Below are 18,140 nucleotides of genomic sequence, written 5' to 3' on the forward strand. Positions count from 1 at the left end.
AATTCTCCAAGTGAGTATGACCTTTTGACATGTATAAAAATGGAATAGATACCAAATTTGGAAAATGTACACTTATCAATCAATTCATCTTGTTCATTGGATTATTCTTTAGGCATATTTCATAAGACACCAAGGGTTCAAATTTGAAATTATGAGTCATATCTAACTATAAAATTCTCAAAGGATGAAGTATATTCTTTAGAAAAATAAACAACAAAAAAAAAAAACATTTGAAAATTTGGTAGGGGCACGCCCATGTAGCTCATCGAAGAAAATTCTTAGGACACAATCTAGTTAGAGTTTCAGTTTCAGCATGACTCAAAATTGTAATCTTGTGGGAAGAGATATACTTTTATCATTAAGCTACCGTACTAGCTGCTCACAAGCCACATTTTTGTTTTAATTACATATGCTTGAATTGCTTTATTGCTTTGAAATGTGGTCTCTCGGTCCAGCAGCCAATAAGTAACAAGTTGTGCCATCAAGCTAGAATCTTGAGAGACTTTGAAACTGTTTATTTAGGGCCTAATTCCCTTAAAAAAATGTCAACTTTAAGTCCAATCCCAATTTTGCCCCAAACTTCTTTTTTATCTCAAAAGTATCCCCAATTTTTACTCTAGTTCTAAATTTGCCACGCATTAAAAGATGTCCACTAGTTTCTTCAAAATTATCAATAACAAGGCTAGATAGAGATTCATTATCAGAGCCCTGCGTCTTCATCAACACCCTCACCTTCATATGGAACAATAGCAGCCTCTTGAGGTTGATAATCTTGAAGAAACCAATAGTGATTCTGGACATGTGGACAAACTTGGGATTATACTAAAAGTTTGGGATATTTTTAGATAAAAAAAAGTATGGAGCGAATTAAGATTGAACCTAAAGTTGGGATTTTTTAGGGGATAAGCCCATTCATTTAAGGGCATTTAATGCATATAATCAATTTCACGAGAAAATATTTAATGAGTGTCATGTACCGTGTTCTCATATAATTAGATGCTCGATAAGGATTAAGGTGACACAATAAATTGTAAGTTGCACTATGTGTCACCTAATAATATGATATGCCAAGTTCATAGTTAATCACATGTGATGATTGCTCAATGGTTGGGTCTTGTAGCCGAGCTTCTGTTATTGTGAGTTTCCTTATAAAGGGAGCTTTATCCAAGTTCCTTGATGCTGAATCAAAAAGTCCTTTATCCTTGGTCAATGGGCTTCCTTTGAGCTTTGGTGGTGAACTTCTCCTATCCAAAGCCTTTTATCCTTGGCTAGTGGTGTTCCTTAGGCCTTGGTGGTGAACTTCTCATATCTTGGAGTCCTTTAACCTTAGCGGGTGGTTTGTTATTTAAGCCTTGGTGATGAGCTTCTTTTATTTCGATTTTTATCCTTGGCTGGTGGCGTGTCTTTTATGCCTTGGTGGTGATCATCATCTATCCCAACCTTAACATTTTAACTCAAAACACATTATCCATCATGGCATGCATCAATTTAGTATTAGAGCTTCAGGTTGAACTCATTTTGAGTGATTTCTTATGTCACCCATCTCATACTTTCATAAAGAAAAAAGGCCGATCTAGTTCCAAGAGGCTTGACTTTGGAGCAAGCACACAATGAAAGGCGTGATTGTGCCTTAGCGAATCTCCAGCAACAAATGAAGCGAGTCATCAACTTCTTGGAAAATCAAATAGACAGGAGTAACCAATGAGACCTGCTGTTGATCTACCATGCCGTGATGATCAAGATCCTCATCCAAACTCTTGTGATGAATCCAACAACACTGGAGTCGACTCTAGTGATTTGGATTACCGAGTCAGGAGAAGAAGAAGAAGAAGAAGAAGGCGTGAGGAGAATGACCGTGAAGTCAAAGTGGAGGCACTAGAATTCGAGGGTAACCTTAATCGATACAACTTTCTTGATTGACTACATAATATTGAATGAGCATTCGACTTCCACTCCTACTCAGATGAAAAATGATACAAGGTTGTTGTTTTCAAGTTGAAGAAGTATGCTTTGCTTTGGTGAGAAAACTTGGAGAATCAGAAAGTTCGAGAAGGAAAGAGTCAAATCAAATATTGGGAAAAACTCAAGAAACGTAGGAAGAAGAGGTTCTTTCCCAACAACTACAAACAAGACTCATTCCTCAATATGAACTCCCTGAAAGAGCATGGAATGAGCGTTGAAGAATATATTAGGCAATTCAAGTAACTCCTTATAAGGTGTGATGTACCAGAAATACTAGAGCAAACCATCGCTCATTTCGTTTGTGGATTAAACAGAGAAATTATCAATTTGGTTGAACTTCAACTATATTGGTCCTTCGAAGATGTATGCAAACTAGCCATGAATGTAGAGAAACACCTAAAACATGGGGCAAAGGTTTGTCAACCAAATATTTGACAGGGACATCCTTCTTTGAGGGTGCTTCTTCTAGCATGGTCAAGAATATGTTGACAACGGACAAAGACAAAGAGAAAACCACAAAATATGTCAAAGAATTCCCCAAAAAGTCAAACGGTATTGTTCGAAAGTGCTTCAAGTGCCATGGTTATGGACACTTTCAAGGCAATTGCCTAATCAAAGGGTTATGACTCTTCAAGAAACCGAGAAGATTGATATGGGGCTATAAGAAGCTGTGCAAGATGCTGACCAAATTAAGTCCGAATTTAAGGAGGAAGATGAAATCGTGGAGTAAGCAGACGCGGGAGAATTGCTCGTGATTAGGAGAACTTTGCATACCAAAGATTCCCCAAAGATGGACAAGCAAAGATGGTGGAAGCTACACCAACGTGGCATCAACAACTATGCGTCAACAACTCTAATCAACAAGTTGAAGCTATCCACTTCCAACCATCCCCAACCATACAAGTTGTAACGGCTAAACAAAAGGAATGATCTCCAGGTAACCAAACAAGCCTTGTATCATTTTAAATTGGGAAAAAATTATCGAGATCAGCTCTTATGTGATGTCATTCCTATGGATGCATGCCACTTATTATTGGGATGACCTTGGCAATTTGATAGAAAAATCGTCCATGATGGACTGAAAAACACTTATTCATTCTTGAAAAAATAAAAAATATCACCCTTCCACCTTTAAGCCCATTCATGAGCCACAAAAATCAACCTAGGGAGGAAAACACTAGCATGGAAAATTTGTTCTTCAATGAAACACAGGTCTAGAGCCATTTGCAAGACGAAAGATTGTTTTTTCTTTACTTATGGTTGACAATCAAGAAAGTAAAATAGAGAGACCTCTACACCAAAAATTGCAACCCCGGATAGAATAGGTTGAAGATGTTTTTCCGACGGATTTGCCACTTGGATTACCTCCCATAAGAGAAATTGATCATCAAATTGATTTACTTCCTAGTGCTAACCTGCCGAACAAATTTGCTTATCAATGCAATCCAAAGGAAACTAAGGAGCTACAATGACAAGTCGAAGCACTAATTGCAAGAGACTACGTACGGAAAAGCATAAGTCTTTGTTTGGTTCCAGCCCTACTTGTGCAGAAGATAGATAGTTCTTTAAGGATGTGCGTCAACAACCATGTTATTAATAACATCACGATCAAGTATTTGATGACATGCTTGATAAGTTGCATTGATCAATAGTATTTTCGAAGATCAATGTGAGGAATGGTCACCATCAGATCCGGATGAGAGAAGGAGATGAATGGAAAACAACTTTCGAGACTAAAGGAGCCCTTTAAGAGTGGCTAGTTATGCCATTTGGTTTGTTGAATGCTCCCGGGACCTTTATAAGACTCATGAACGGGGTCATTCGTTCTTTTATTGGTTGATTTGTTGTTGTTTATTTCAACAACAATCTTGTTTATAGTAGGAATAGGGAGGAGCATGTATCTCATTTAAGACGGGGTCTTTGAAGTCTTGAGAAAATATAGGTTCCATGCAAAGATTGAGAAATGCCAATTCTTTTCAACAAGCATCACATTCTTGGGTTATGTAGTTTCCAAGGATGGGATATTTGTTGATCAGTCCAAGGTGGAAGCAATAAAGACTTGGTTGTATCCAAAATCAATTTTCAATTGAAGGAGCTTCCATGGATTTGCTTCTTTTTGTCGATGATTTGTGATGAATTTCATTACCGTCATGGCTCTAATTACGGAATCGAGACACGCTAATTGGGTGGAATTTCTTCAATCTTTTTTCTTTGTCTCAAATATAAACCTGGCAAAACAAATGTTGTAGTAGATGCCCTATCGAGAAGGTACTCAATGATCGTTGTTCTGGAATTTATGGTCCTTGGCGTTAATTCGATTGAAGAATTATATGCTAAAGATCTAGAGTTCTTGCCCATCATCAACAACTACAAACATAGTGTTCATGGCGCTTATTCGATTCGGGATGGATTTCTCTTTAAGGGAAACCGATTCTAAGTGCCACAAAGTTCCTTTATAGATTAATTCAAGATGCGCATGGTGGAAGATTGGCAGGCTACTTCAAAATCAAAGAAACTCTTGCAATCTTTCAAAAAACATTTTTATTGGCCAAAAATGATTGGAGATGTACATGCAATTATTTCTAGATGGTCAACATGTCAAAGGGAAAAATGTCGTTTCCATCGAAGGCTTTATACTCCCCTTCTAGTACTGACACAACCTTGAGAAGATGCAAGTATTGATTTTATTGTGGCATCCCCAAAAACTAAAGGAAGAAAGATGCTATCATGGTGGTTGTTGACCCATTTTCGAAGATGGCACAGTTCATTCCGTATCATAAGACGAATGATGCTTCTCACGTGGTCGAGTTGTATTTTAAGGATTGTTTGTCTACATGGGGTTTCTAAGACTATTGTGTCGGATCGAGATTCCAAATTCCCGAGTTACTTTTGGAAGACTCTATGAAGAATGCTTGGCACTAAACTCCTATTTCACACAACTTGTCATCAATAAACAAATGGTCAAACTGAGGTAACTAATTGCACCATCATCACTCTCCTTCTAGGTTTGGTGGGTAAGACTTTGCAGGATTGGGATATTAAGGTTGTGCATGCCGAATTTGCTTATAATTGATTACCCAATTACATCATTAGTCAATCACCTTTGAAGTTGTATATGGAATCAATCCTTTCAAACATATCGACATGATTCCCATTCCATCCAACTCGCAAGTCAACTATGAAGCTAAAGAGGTAGCCAAGGTGATTAAGAAGTTTATGAGCAGATTCAATCCAAGATTGAAAAAGTGATTGAGTCTTACAAAATGAAAGCTAACAAACATAGGAAAAAGGCCTAGTTTCAACTAGGTCATCTTGTGTGGATACACTTGAATTAAGTGCTTGACCAATTAATTTTTAATACTAGAAGCATTTTTATTGTAATTTACATGAAGAGGGGGCACACACAACCAATGCAGGTGACTCAACTTCAGTGCATGGAAAAAATTCCTTTGTCTTAATTGCTCCCATAAGGATACAGGAAAATTCCGTCCATGACATTCTCCCCACTCAATTCCGCAATGCCCTCGTTGCGGGCTGCTTCGTTGTTTCCTTTTGTTCTAAAACCATTGAAGCCACTTTCTTGGGACTTAGATGAATGACAATGCTCACCCAACATAACATACCACTCCACTTCATTGGTAGCTTTCCCTAATCAAAATTGTTCGTGAATCCTACATCAAAGTTGGACCTACACAAAGAGAGATATCTAGATTACTATAGTCAATTCATCAATATTTTGTCCCTAAGTTCAGGAATAGATTTGTAAGTATCAGAAAACTCAATTGTCCCTCGGGACTTATATGAATGGCAATGCTCGCCCAATAGAACAGGCCACTCCACTCTACTGATAGCTTTCCCGATCAAAGCTGTTCGCGAATCTTATGTCAAAGTTGGACCTGCACAGAGAAAGATATCTAGATTACTATAACCAATTCATCAATATTTTTGTCCCTAATTTCCGGAATAAATTTGTAAGTGTCAGAAAACTCAACTGTGCATACAAAATAAAGGCTGATCCAATAGTGACGATGTAGCTTCTAGGTATCGGCTAAAGCAAGCAACTTAGGATCGGGAGTAGACCACTTTTCTACACGTGCCTTAGCTTTCTCAGCCTGCATTGATTAATTCAATTAGATTCATAGAGATACACCAAGCTACTAATCAACACTAAGCGAAAATTTAGCAATGTGCCGAATCATCCTTCTAGTGCGTTTTTTTTTTCTTATATGGTTGCTAAGATTGAATGTATAAAGCCCAAAGTTATCAGGTAACTGAGAAGCTGACATACTATTGAAGAACTAACTTCTTTCTTTTTGGTCGAACTCGAAGAACTAACTTCAGGCGACCGGTTATTAAGGACGGCCAGCATTCTCAGTCTACATTAATTACTTTAGCGACGGGCTCGCGAGCCATACCCAGAAATGTCATTGGACGAACGCTTCGCAAAACATTTGCTAGTTATCTTTGGCAGCAAGCGGATATTCAACAATGAGCAAGGGGCTATTAGCCGTCCCTAATGATCAATAGGGACAGGCGTTTGGGCTTCTAGGGTCGGGTTTGGCGACGACCCTGTCCCCTGTTATGATGTTTTTGGTGACAGATGATTGAAAACAGAGGAGGAGAAGCATTATAGAGTTCCAATATGGCTAAAAGATTAAGTCCATACGACTTTCTGTTATGTGTAAACAGCCGATTTGGGAGTTTAGGCCTTGTCACTGATACCTCTAGGCTTTACGTGCTTAGTCATATGAACCCCGTTTTTCTGGTGCTTTATTTGAAGGTAATCACCTACCTCCTTCGCCCAATCACAGTGGATAGTCATTAGGGCAAGTATTACTGTTTGAATTGCAATCCCACCAGATATCATGCCTCCCCAGATGCCCTACCATATATATCCAACTCAGGTTACTTTCAAATATAATAGCGAACAAGTTATTGATAGATGGAAAGCAAATCATTGGAGGCTTGGATATGTACCATGATCCCAAAGTGAAAGACCCATCCGAGGAGAACACCAAGAGGAAGCCCAATGATGTAATAGCATCCCAAATTTATGTATGCAACATGTGCTTGCCGTCCCGATCCAACGGCAACTCCTAAGACATGGTTTTAAATTCTCGTTACAGATATTCACTCGACTTCCTCTCAAACTCAACTCTTTTAAGCCATTAAAGTGATTGAACATCGGGATGAACATACATATGTTGCACGTGACAGTCATTATGTGGTTGTAACTTTTTGGACATTATGAATGCATTCTAAAAGGGCGATGGATGTGAAAATAAGCATTGTATATATAGAAAGACAATGTGTTGAAAATGACAAATTTTCTTCGTCGCGATTAAGAAGTGCTCTGGAGCATCTGTTAACAAAGTCCATATACATACACACCTGACAAAATCGGTTGAACACTGTTGAGCAGGATTGTAACCCCTAAAAGATAAGATGGCTTGTCCACTTCTTCGAGAACATCACTGGATGATGTATAGATGTAGCCAATTTTGTTGCGCAAAATCAATATGAGCGCACAAAAGAAGAGGCCAATTATAGTCGATTGAACCACCGAGACGATGGTGGCAACTTTGCAGCCTCGGCGTTTCCAGCTCCAAGTTCGTTGGCCACTCTCACTCTGTCCAAATTGTAATGAAATGATGAGCCCATTTTCCAGAAGTAAATTCCTTTGCTTATCATACAAATCAAATAATTTCTAATCAAGGAAATACCTAATTCGGAACCTAAACTAGAAGCGAAGTGAATAGGACAAAGTGACCTCGTTATCTTTCAGAAATTTGGAATTAAAAGGCAAATAGTGTATGGAAGAAAGCTGGCTTCAGAGTCTTCATTTCTAGTTATGATGTAACCTTTAGAAAAAAAATCACTTGGAGATGTCAAACATGTATTATTATCCAAAGTTGGGTTTGTTGCAAGAGAAAAAAATTTGAAGAACACAATTTTAGCCAAAGTGTAAGGTGAATTAGTGATAAATGCAAAATGATTTAAATGCAATATTCGAGAGATTGAGAGAGAGAACCCAATGGCAGTGAGGAACGAAAAAGGGATCGTCATCTCCCAGCCGTTGATGCTCATGCTATGATCAGAATGAATAAATAGATGATCAAAAGTCTCAAACAAGAAGTATTTGAAGTGTAAGTAGGCGATTCTGATAAGTCTCCTAAGGCCGAGGAAAATTGCACATACCAGATTGACAAGGCGTCCACCGCACCCGTAACGTTTTGCAAATAACCGGGCATCAAGATCAATATCCTGTAGTACCAATTCTCTAGGCTAATTGTGTGCCAAGATACAAGAAACCAAGTTATTGAAACTAGAAACAATCACCCGCATTCGCAGTTTGTTTACAAACAATCCGAAATTGGAATCAAGAACAAATATCTTAAATCTTTCATAGAACTTCCTACTTCGTCATAGGTAATTGTCTTCAAGAGTTCAAAGGCATTCTACTCTTTGAGATTTAGATTCTCAGAGTGATGCCAATTTAATGCTAGACATTTACTTGCTATCACGCGGGTTATCGTACAAAGTATAATTAAAATGGAGCATAAAAAATATGAGCATGAAAAGTTGGAGGCACCTTTTATTTTTATGTAGTAGTACGAATAAAAGGATGGTTAATAAACATTGTGAAATTGTTGACACCCAAAAATATTAACTCTTTTCAATTGACATAAGATCGATATAGAGATTAGTACATGTATTTACTTTCCTTTAGAGTAATTTGGTTCTTGCTAAGCTATTTCGTCAATCGATTGAGTCAATTCTCAGTGAAACAAAAACTTAGTTAACAGAGAAGAGAAAATATAGTGGAGGACACAGACGACTGAATCAAAATGATCCATTAAATCACTCTATAAACAGCAAGGTCTTAAAGATTGTCAAAGATGAAGATACGTACCAGAGCATGACTCCAGAAGCAAGAGATAATTTGAAGAAGTCCCACAACCCCGAGAACGCCTCCACGGACCAACGGGTCCACGTCAAAGGACAACCCCCACAAGCCGAGTACAAGAACAACCCAAAAAACATAAGCCACCAAGAGAGATCCCATGCTACGCACAGGCCTACCACGCTGAAGCCGAAGACATACATGCAGAGCCAACTCGCAACCGCATCACGACCAAGCCTGCCAGTGAGACCCAGGCCGTGACGGCCGTCTTGTGCTGGCTCTGTAGGAACTTGATCAGTGGGTACATTAGCGCAAAGCTGATGTGAAGAGGGATGAACCATAGGGCCGACACGCACGACAGCTCCGCTACGTCGTCGGCTTGGCCAAGGAGCTTTAGGAGTGGCGTTGCGAAAATGTAGATGGGCAGCGACGGCAAGCAACACAGGAAGAGCACAATCCACGACCTTTGCATGTAGATGCCGAGCTTGTGGTATCTCTTCGCGCGAAGGCTTGACCGCAAGTGTGTCTAGCGCGCTGGCCATGCCTACCTAGTTAATTTTTCCATGCACAAAAAGGAAGTTCGTTAGATTTGCCATATACAAGTTGACGTTTAGTATTGTCGCATTTTCATTGCTTGCCCACTTAAATTGCAGGGGATTTTATACAGATCGTGTGCTTAAGATTTAGTTCAATTTTAAATTGGACCAACACTAATCAAGTGCAATGAAGTCACGTTTCCCTTATTTGGAAGGACATATTCGGGCAAGCTGGATTAGGCCGACTCGATATCGACCAAAGATGACTCAGCTTCAAATGTCAAGGAACCAAGACAGACCATCAACGACTTTTGACGGAGGAACGAGAACACAACTTAGAAAAAATGTGGAATCGACAAACTGAGACAAAACTCTTCTCATCAAGTAAGGCAAGCATCGAAACAAAAGAGTCCGATGAATTACCAGGAGGCCCACGTTGAAGCCCACTATTGTGGCGGCGGCGATCGTCATGGCGGCGAGCTCGACTTCTCCAAGGTGGCTGGCAAAGGCTTGGGTGATAACATCCATGGAGGACATCGCCACTCGAGTGAAGATGGCCAACCTAGCTATCTGCCATAGCTTCTTTGTTAAATTATGTCTCGAGTTTAAGCCCGAAGCGAAATCTAAATATTCTGAATTGAATATTTTGCGGATCTCCGAAACCGAGCAAAAAGGAAATATTTAAAATTTACTTTCCTAATGCACGTTGGAGTCCTTGTTCTCAAACTGAAAAGTCCACATGGACTTTATGTTGAACTTTGACTCGGTCAATGTGTCAGACAAAGAAAAGAAAAGCATAGTTGGATTTGTTTCCTGATCCTAATCCGCGTGGACTTCTTTTGTTGACCAACATGGGACTTCCTGATATATATGTTCATGGTCAAGGGATGCTTTCAGCGAAGAAGTCATGAATCGCCTAATGAGAGTGCTTGGTGTGCCGTGCAAGTGATCCAGAAGCTATTGTGCACGAAGAAGGAAGCGCCGCATTCGTGAGTGCTTGGCGGTGGGTGTTTTCGTGGATTTTCGTTCGTGAATTACATCCAAGAAGAATTAGTGTTCAAGCGTAAATCTTGTGTTAAGATTTGTGTACGATTCCTTCGTGAGATTGAGAGATTATTTCGTGAGGAATTGTGGGGCTAAACACTGCGTGAGTTATTGGGTGTAATTGGGGCTTGGGAAACACTTAGAGTGTTTGAGTTACTCAAGTGTGGTTGTAATCTCCGTTGTATCGTTTGATCTATAGTGGAATTCCGTGCTGCTCTCCCCGTGGACGTAGGTCACTACGACCGAACCACGTAAATCTGGTGTCCAATTTATTTTCTTATTCTGTCAATTTTATTGTTCGATCGCTTGGTTTCCACAACAATTGGTATCAGAGCTAGACTTGGCTGAGTTGAAGCGAATTGATGGCGACAGAAGAAGGAAAAGTGAGAATCGACAGATTTGATGGGAAAGATTTTGGTTTTTGGAAGATGCAGATTGAGGATTATCTATATCAGATGAAACTGCACTTGCCCTTGTCTGGGGAGAAGCCAGAGACGATGAAGCAAGCTGATTGGGAATTGCTGGATAGACGAGCTTTGGGTGTTATTCGACTAACGTTGGCACGTAACGTCGCGTTTAACATCGTGAAAGAGACAACCACTGCGGGTTTGATGAAAGCCCTGTCGGACATGTACGAGAAGCCTTCTGCGATCAACAAGATCTATTTGATGCGACGTTTGTTTAATTTGAAGATGAGCGAAGGTGCGTCAGTTGCTGATCATATTAATGAATTCAATGTGATCGTTAGTCAATTGAGTTCAGTTGAGATTGATTTTGAAGATGAGATACGTGCTTTGATTCTATTATCCTCATTGCCTGATAGTTGGAATACTACTGTTACTGTGTTAGTAATTCCTCTGGGTCGACAAGTTTGACGTTTGATGGTGTTCGAGATTTAATTCTGAGTGAGGACATCCGTAGAAGAGAATCTGGCGAACATGTATCTGCTGCTTTAGTAGGTAAAAATAGAGGAAGAACTGGTACACGTGTTAGCAGAAGTAGTATGAACTCGAATAGACAAAGTCAGTGTAGGACTGATGGTGTTGTCTGTTGGAGTTGTGGCAAGAGGGAGCATCTTAGAAGGGATTGCCTTAAGCTGAAAAACGAGAAGGGTAAGGGAATTAGAGTTGATTCTGCAGATGATGTTGCAGCTATAGCTGATGGTAATTCGGATGATGCTGATTATGTCTTGTCTGTCACTGATAATTCGTCGTTTGGCGGATGGATTATGGATTCTGGTTGTTCTTTTCACGCTACACCAAACAGGAACTGGTTTACTACTTATCAGTGCACGGATAGTAGTAAAGTGCAGTTGGGGAACAACGCTGAATGCGATGTTGTAGGTATTGGTGATGTTAGAATCAGAATGCATGATGGTATCATGTGGACGTTGACTGGAGTGAGGCATGTTCCAGAGTTGAAGAAAAATTTGATTTCCTTGAGTGCCCTGGATTCAGCTGGGTGTCGGTATTCTGCAGAATGTGGAGTTCTGAAAGTTGTTCGAGGTGCATTGGTGATAATGAAAGGAATCAAGCATAGTGGCCTATATGAGCTTCAAGGTGAGACAGTGACGGAATTCGCTGCGGAGACGTTGGATGCATCAGTTCGAGAGTCTGAATTGTGGCATATGCGTTTGGGGCACATTAGCGAGAAGCCTGAAGGTTCTAAGTGAAAGAAATTTGCTATGTGGTTATGTGGCTAACGAACTGAATGTATGCAGGTGCTGTGATTTAGATCAACGGCGGAAAGTGCAGTTTAGTATAGTTGTCAGAGAAACCACGGATATTGCAGAATTAATTCACTTGGATGTTCGCAGGTTGTCGCGATTTCCTTCAAGGAAGAGTGCCAGATTTATGCTAACGGTTGTTGATGACTACTCGAGGAAGACTTGGGTGTTTGTGCTAAGGCACAAGTTTAATGCTATTGTTAGGATCATGCAGTTGAGAGCTTTGATCGAAAAGAAGACTGGTAAAACGATCAAGTAGATGCAGACTGACAGTAGCATGGAGTTTTGCTCAAAGCTGTTAAACGAATTCTGCATGAAGGAAGGCATAATGAAACACCGCACTAGTGCCATTGAACCACAACAGGTTGCAGAGTTGATGAGCAAAACATTACTAGAGACGGCCCATAAAATGCTCTCTAGTGCTGGTATGGCTAGGAGATTCCTGGCGGATGCGCTTAGTACGGCGAGCTATCTGAAGAATAGATCCCCATCGACTACGTTTGAATGTCGGACTCCCGAAGAAGTGTGGTCAGGTAACGTTGCTAATTATTCTGTTCTTAGAATATTTGATTGTCCATGTTATGTTCGAGTTAGTGATGGTAAGCTCGATGGAAGGACAATGAAGTGCATGTTCCTAGGTTATGCACAAGGTGAGCGGGGCTATAAGTTGTGGTGCCCGGAATTAAATTCATCTATTATCAGCAGAGAAGTTACATTTGACGAGTCTTCAGTACTTCTGGCTAGGAGTGTTAATAGCAGTGTTCATACGGATCTGGACGGTGTTCAGCTTGAGGTGGAGTTGCAACCAGAAACTCCTGAGGTAGCGGGTACTAACGAAATAATCGACACGGATGGTGCTTATAGTGAGGTGGAGCCTATTGAGCCAATGGTTGCTGTAACTGCTGAAATTGACAAGGTGCGTATTCGATCTCCTGATAGATATGGATGCAACGATGGTTTTGCTTTATCTGCGGTTAAGGAGATTGTGTCGGAAAATCCTTGTAAAGCAGTTAAAGGTGCATGTGGAGTTGGTATTCTGATGAGGTCCACGGCTATGGCGAAGTTCAAGCGAGGCTTGGACTTGAAAGACATTTGTGGCAGTTGACCCTATCGGGGGCTGTGGGAGAGTAGTAGCGAAATTCGGATTCTATCAAAGCGATTGTGACTTGGCTCAAACGTCGAGCCAAGGTGGAGATTGTTAAATTATGTCTCGAGTTTAAGCCCGAAGCGAAATCTAAATATTCCGAATTGAATATTTTGCGGATCTCCGAAACTGAGCAAAAAGGAAATATTTGAAATTCACTTTCCTAATGCACGTTGGAGTCCTTGTTCTCAAACTGAAAAGTCCACATGGACTTTATATTGAACTTTGACTCGGTCAATGTGTCAGACAAAGAAAAGAAAAGCATGGTTGGATTTGTTTCATGATCCTAATCCGCGTGGACTTCTTTTGTTGACCAACATGGGACTTCCTGATATATATGTTCATGGTCAGGGGATGCTTTCAGCGAAGAAGTCATGAAGCGCCTAATGCGAGTGCTTGGTGTGCCGTGCAAGTGATCCAGAAGCTATTGTGCACGAAGAAGGAAGCGCCGCATTCGTGAGTGCTTGGCGGTGGGTGTTTTCGTGGATTTTCGTTCGTGAATTATATCCAAGAAGAATTAGTGTTCAAGCGTAAATCTTGTGTTAAGATTTGTGTACGATTCCTTCGTGAGATTGAGAGATTATTTCGTGAGGAATTGTGGGGCTAAACACTGCGTGAGTTATTGGGTGTAATTGGGGCTTGTGAAACACTTAGAGTGTTTGAGTGACTCGAGTGTGGTTGTAATCTCCGTTGTATCGCTTGATCTATAGTGGAATTCCGTGCTGCTCTCCTCGTGGACGTAGGTCACTACGACCGAACCACGTAAATCTGGTGTCCGATTTATTTTCTTATTCTGTCAATTTTATTGTTCGATCGCTTGGTTTCCACAACATTCTTCGTGTCGATCTACACTCTTGTCCCGAGCTTCTCCTCCTCCTCCTCCTCCTTCGCATACCGATGATCAACAGGGTCTTGGCGGTCATTCTCCATTTGCCCCAACAGGGGCTGGTTAACATCACCATTGTCGCGGAGACTCACCATGAGAGAGAGAAAGAGAATCCGTGCGTGGCTTGAGATACAGAGGATCAGATTTAAGAGTGAGAACTTAAGAATCGTAAGGAATGCTAGGGTTTTAAATATTTGTGGCAATATCTTCTAAAGTCTGAGGGCATTTCTGCAACTCTTGTTTTATTTTTATTTTGTTTTTCTGACTATCTCTAGAAATATGCAACTTGAATAAATTATGAATTCCTTGGAGTCTTCTTTCTTGTCTTGCTTCTGTCCCTCATATTCCATGAGTTTGCTTTCATGATCTTTATCAAAGAAAAAGGCCTTGTTATGGCTGAGTCTCTCCTCAAATCGGTATCCCCAGTTAAGCCGTTAAGACTTTCCATTTCGATATTGTATGCTCTTTGTTTTTTCTGTTCCCATTGCTATAGTTTAATCTCATGAGCTTACTGATCAAATTTCTTCTAGTTTTAGAATTAGGTCTCATTTTATTCCTAAAAAAGTAAAATTTGCCTTTTTCTATTACGTGTACTGGTCGAAAACTTTCTTTGCACGTGCAGGCTTGAAATCATGGTATTTGTACGCTTAGATAATGAACAACTACGAAAATATATTTGGGTCGTGATCACCACCTCGCACGTGATGAAAAAAACTTCCATCGACAATGTAAGTTCCTACAGATGCTCTAGTAAGCTTAAGGTTTTTTACAGACTTAGGCTTCCTCTTGTCATCTTCCTATTACGACGTCTTGGACTTTGGTGCAATCCCAATACACTGTGACGAGTTCTTCGGAAGTGAGCCATTGCAATGTAGTTGATAGATTTGTTTCGAAGGTTACCTAGTCTATATTACAAGAGAATGGGATTTATATGACAAGCTCACATGTGATGGGGAAGATTTGCTAGGTTCATGTGTGTGGATTGTTAGTGAAAATAAAGTCTCACCTCGAATAATTAACGTGGCAAAAGTAGTTGAGTAGATAACCAGCTCGTAATTCAATTGCTCGGGCTTTCGACTTGCATTGAGCTCAATAACTACATTATGGAGTTTAAGATTTGGGGCCGTCTCTTCTTCCCAGTACGAGGCATTGGACTCTATTAAGGTCTTAATGATACCTATGTTGACAAAGAGGCCTTACAAACTTCATTCTTGTAACATTGGACCATTTGTTCTATATCCCACTTTAGGACACAATGGTCCATGGAAATCACAATTAATATACGTGTGAAACTCTGACAAAGAATTTTAGATCATTAAGTGTGTTCCTAAACCCCGTTTCTTGAGGCAATCTCCTATTTCAGCTAGTTTGAATGGAAAGTAACTCAGGCAACCTTTGCTCATGCGTCATTACTGACACTGTACCTTCAATTCGTCATACGGGCAAGAATAATTGCACTGTATAGAGCTCACTCGAGTTACATGCACACACACGCAGGCTTCTCGAATATTTTATTAAATAGAAGTTCATCCGTGTGGCAAAATGACGTATTGTCGAGGTGACTTTTCGGCAGGTTAGGGCATGCGATTGGGACTGGTCGCATTGCGTATTGATCAAAGAGTTTGCGCCGTTTTGAGCTTTGAAGAAAGAACGCTTTTTATTGGTCGTTGGATTGGACCCATCTCTTTTGTCTCGGGTATGGAAGCTTGATTGAGATGTGCAAGGAGCGACGCGATAAGGAGAACGTCATCGAAGTCGAGCACATTTACAGGCATCCGCGTCATGTCCCACGATGCATGGAATCCAAGTGAAAACATCTTGCGAGTACGCAGTGTTGAAACCAAAGGGGATAGGAGCTTTTGATAACTTTGGAGCGAGAACTATATTCAAAATGCCTTTCGCGAAGGCTTAAAACTCATAGAACAACATGCAGTAACTAGAGTGCCTCTCTTACAAGCTTTTCTATACAAGCTTAACTCTCCTTCTAAGACTCTACCAAGTGTAAAGAATAATGACACATGTCGCGACCGCCCTATGCTCAGCTCCGGAGGGATGAAGGTTCTTGCCTTGATAATGTGCTAAGTCTAGGTTTGAAACTTAACTCGGACTCTCCCAAGCTCATACCATATCGCAACTTGTGGTTTAGGTTTTTAACCTGCAAGTGATTTTTATCTAGGAGTTGCCACTAATCAGTTTACGGTGGGTCAATTAGAAACCCAAGTAAGGCGACAGGAGAATCGCCCTACTCCTACGAACCAGAGATTAAATAAGTTCGGGGACTTGGTTACACTAGTTGAATGACTAATGCCCTTTCAGTACCTTTTATCCTATTCATTTCAGAAAATATTTATCAGGCAATTTGGATTGATTTTAGAACCTAACTCCTAACATGTGAGATAATCAAATGAATGCATAATCATTAACGATTAGCAATCAAGATAAATATGCAGCTTAGGGTTCTAATCCTAACTAGGGAGACGGCATTCAACACACTATAATTTATGTGATCAGATACTAATTAGAAATAACATGCATAATAATAATTCAACAGTAATAAAAATAACATTCAAAATCCTACTATATAGTCCTATAGGCTTATCCGGCTTAGACGTAACTATTAATCAAAATAATTTACATAATTTAGAAAATTATAATAAAAAATACTAATTTCTAAACTATTTCCCAATTAATTAAATAATAATTTTTTAAAAGAAATTGCGATTTTTTAAATATTTTAATATTATTTTTAAAAATTTTAAAAAATATTATTTTTAATTAAATATAATATAATATAAATATAATATTCAACCGCATCGGGTCGGCAAATCCGATTCAGGTCAAATCCAACCCAGGTCAACAAACCTAACCCACATGCGTTGACCCGGGCCGGATCTCCGGATCCGACCCGAGTCGTTGACTCGAGTCCTGAACCGAATCGGGCTCGTTTAAGGCCTGATCTGATGCAGGGCCAGTTTGACCGGTCGAACCGGCCTCGAATGGCCTGCAAACCAGTTCAATCGGGTCTGCAGATTGGTTTAAGCTGGTTCTAGCGTGCTCAGGGCACATGAGAACGGCGGCCGAGCGAGATCCGACGATTTGCTGGTGTCGCGACCTACCCGTTTTGATCGAGGACAATAAATATGTATAGGTCTAAAGGTATTTGTCGATGAATGTAAACATTGATTGATTCGTTTGAAGGACGAACCAAATAGTTCACTATTCCAAGGACCGAGGTGCTCCTAAGCATCATACCTCATGCGATAAGAATTGTCTAAACTATGCATTCAATTGGAGTCGTCACTAGCCATAATCAAGGATTGGCTAGACCTTAATCAAGACGCAGAAGTGTCGTCTCGATACATACGCAACCAGAGATTTTAAGGATTGAGGACTTAATTACACTAGTCATCTAACTAGTATCCTTTCGGTACCTAAACTTAATTGCTCGCTAACTAATGCACTAGGGCAATCTATCAAGAAGCCTAAAACTCATCCTAACCATACTAAAAATGAAAAATAACAGCCAATGTATTAAATGTGCGCAACCAAATAATCGGCATGAAAATAAGCAACCAGTGACCTAGCATTGTCTCTAAAAAAAAACAAAGACAATCAAAAGTCCTAAGGTAAAGGCCTACAGGCTTATCCAATTTTTTTGGGAAATTTTTAAAGATTTTCTCAAATTTTACGAGTTTTAAACTAAATCTAGAATGAAAGTAACACTAAGATCTAATGAAACTAACTCAAAAACTAATTTCTAAACATTTCCTAATTTTTCTGAACATTTTTGAATTTTTCTGAATTTTTTTAATTTTTTATGCTTTTTTAGTAATAAAATAAGCATTCCGGACCGGGTCCCCTGACCCGATCCGACTGGCTATCCGACCTGGCTCTCTGACTCGCCCGGGACCCCAATTGAATATTTTCCATTTTTCTTT

The 18,140-nt window shown here is 40.0% G+C and overlaps 1 pseudogene; it reads right to left on the bottom strand.

The window, feature by feature from the left end:
• Positions 1–5,999: 5,999 nt before the first annotated feature.
• LOC115688149 (protein DETOXIFICATION 27-like) lies at positions 6,000–14,454 on the bottom strand (annotated as a pseudogene).
• Positions 14,455–18,140: the final 3,686 nt, after the last annotated feature.

Source organism: Syzygium oleosum, unplaced genomic scaffold (genome assembly GCF_021117445.2).
Source record: "Syzygium oleosum isolate NSW1041296 unplaced genomic scaffold, Sole_v2.1 Sole_v2.07, whole genome shotgun sequence".
NCBI lineage: Eukaryota > Viridiplantae > Streptophyta > Magnoliopsida > Myrtales > Myrtaceae > Syzygium > Syzygium oleosum.